Source organism: Mastomys coucha, unplaced genomic scaffold (genome assembly GCF_008632895.1).
Source record: "Mastomys coucha isolate ucsf_1 unplaced genomic scaffold, UCSF_Mcou_1 pScaffold9, whole genome shotgun sequence".
In the NCBI taxonomy this organism is placed as follows: Eukaryota; Metazoa; Chordata; class Mammalia; order Rodentia; family Muridae; genus Mastomys; species Mastomys coucha.
The window spans coordinates 92789801-92792846 of NW_022196915.1; positions in this window are offsets into that span (position 1 = coordinate 92789801).

The window sequence follows — 3046 nt, forward strand, 5'->3', positions numbered from 1 at the left end:
GACCTTGGTTGGTGGTTGAGACTCTGGGAGCTCTGAGGGTATTAGTTAGTTCATATTGTTGTTCGTCCGAAGGAGCTGCAAACCCCTCAGTTCCATTGGTCCTTTCTCTAACTCCTTCACTGGGGACCCTGAACTTAGTTCAATAGATGGCTGTGAGCCTCTACATCTGTATTAGTCAGGTACTGTCAGAGCTTCTCAAGAGATAACTAACTATATTTAATCTGGCTTGTCTTTCCTTCAGTCTCTGCTCCATAGTTAATCTCTGCCACTCCTTCCATGGTGTACCCCATTTCTTAATAGGGTTATTTGGTTCTCTGGAGTGTAACTTCTTGAGTTCTTTGTATATATTGGATATTAGCCCTCTATCAGATATAGGATTGGTAAAGATCTTTCCCCAATTTGTTGGTTGCCGTTTTGTCCTATTGACACTGTCTTTTGCCTTACAGAAGCTTTGCAATCTTATGAGGTCCCATTTGTCAATTCTTGATCTTAGATCATAAGCTACTGGTGTTCTGTTCAGGAAATTTTCCCCTGTGCCCATGTGCTTGAGGCTCTTCCCCACTTTCTTTTGTATTAGTTTCAGTTTATCTGGTTTTATATGGAGGTCCTTGATCCACTAGGACTTGAGCTTTGAATGAGGAAATAAAATGGATCGATTTGCATTCTACATGCTAACTCCTAGTTGAGCCAGCACCATTTGTTGAAAATGCTGTTCTTTTTCCACTGGATGGTTTTAACTCCTTTGTCAAAGATCAAGTGACCATAGGTCTGTGGGCTCATTTCTGGGTCTTCAATTATATCCCATTGATCCACCTGGCTGTCACTGCACCAATACCATGCTTTTTAAAATCACAATTGCTCTGTAGTACAGCTTAAGGTCCAGAATGGTTATTCCACCAGAGGTTCTTTTATTGTTGAGAATAGTCTTCACTATCCTGCATTTTTTGTTATTCCAGATGAATGTGCAAATTGTTCTTTCCAAGTCTGTGAAGAATTGAGTTGGAATTTTGATGGGGATTGCATCAAATCTGTCCTTCAGTAAGATGGCCATTTTTACTATATTAACCCTGCCAATCCATGAGCATCAGAGATCTTTCCATCGTCTGAGATCTTCATCAATTTCCTTCTTCAGAGACTTGAAGTTTTTGTCAAACATCTTTTACTTGCTTAGTTAGAGTCACACCAAGTCATTTTATATTATTTGTGACTATTGTGAAGGGTGTTGTTTCCCTAATTTCTTTCTCAGCCTGTTTATTCTTTGTGAAGAGGCAGGCCACTGATTTGTTTGAGTTAATTTTTTATCTAGCAACTTTGCTGAAGTTGTTTATCAGGTTTAGGAGCTCTCTGGTGGAATTTTTCGGGTCACTTAAGTATACTTTCATTTCATCAGCAAACAGTGATAATTTGACTTCTTCCTTTACAATTTGTATCCCTTTGATCTCCTTTTGTTGTCCAATTGCTCTGGCTAGAGCTTCAAGTACAATATTGAATAGGTAGGGAGAGAGTGGGCAGCCTTGTCTAGTACCTGATTTTAGTGGGAAGCAAATATATTTTTATCACATAAATACACTATTTGATGAATAATCTTTAACAGGGAAACTACAGGAATTAACTCTGGAAACTGATGATTAAGTTCAACGCATTCTACAATGCTTTAACACAAAAAATATTTAATTTTTTAAAGAATTCCCAGTTGTCATGAGTATAACATCAGTCTTAGGCTAATGATTTTCAGCAATCTGTTAAGTTTGGAATTTATGATGGGAAGAGAATTAGGCTTTGGTGTTGTATCTGCTTTTACCTGATGTGATTTAAGTATGTCATGAGAAGCCTTTATTTCTTCCCTTGGATTTTCAGCAGAAGTTAGTTTTTCTACACTTGTGTACCAAGATGTATTGAAGATCATTATACCCCATTATATACATGTTTCCAATATCACAGACAAGGAGATATATGTTTTAAGTGAATTGGGAGGGGGAATTACCAATAAAATAGACTAAGAACCTGAATGTGTCTATAGGTTCCAATGTTTATAAACATAAGGCTTTTGTAAAAATTAGGAAAGTAATAACAGAAAAAGCCAGGAAAAAATGAAAAATCCCAAGAAACGCCAAGGCTCTTTACTAAGTCACAAATAATGTTTTATCCCTATAAGTCAATATATATATATGTATATACATATATATACACAATATATATATATGTGTGTGTGTACATGTGTATATTTATATATATATACATATATATATATACATACACTTATGGTTATATATACATGTATATATATCCATAACTGTAAAAGCTGAGTATGCATAATTTGTTCTGACAAACAGTTCTTTGACTTTTCTAGAAAACTGTCTTTACCATTCATGAATATGTTTTGAATTTTCTTGAAAAGTAACCCTCAAAAATGCCAAAAAATGTGAATTTTACAAGAAGACTTTATTCCTTGAATGAGTCTGGCTATTCATGTTTAGCTTTCAAAACCTTTATGTGATTCCAAGAAATATTGTAAATATTCTATTGAAAAATATATCTAGACATTAAAGGAAACATAGTGAATTAGAGATTTTATAAAAGGTATAGGATACCATAGTTAGTTGAAAATATGGGAACAATTGGCTAGACAGAAATCTCAGCAGTTAGAAGTGTGTGCTGCTCTCCTAGAGGAATGGAGTTCAGTGTCTAGCATATACACTTGGCGGATCATAAATGCATGCAAGCCTCGTTCAAGAAAATTTGATACCCTATGGTCTTTATATGGTCTTTACCAGCATCAATACACATTGCATGCCTGCACACAGCAACAAAAATTTAAAAATGAAACATGAAACTAAAGTATATTTAAAACAAATCATGGATAAATGAAACAAAATACTGTATAATTAATTTTACTTTGCAGAGTATGATACTCTCACTGGACCAATATTTTTTGCATAGTCTTTCCCTCCTGTTTATTTGTATTTAAAAGTGCTTTAATTGCCGGGCGGTGGTGGCGCACACCTTTAATCCCAGCACTTGGGAGGCAGAGGCAGGCGGATTTCTA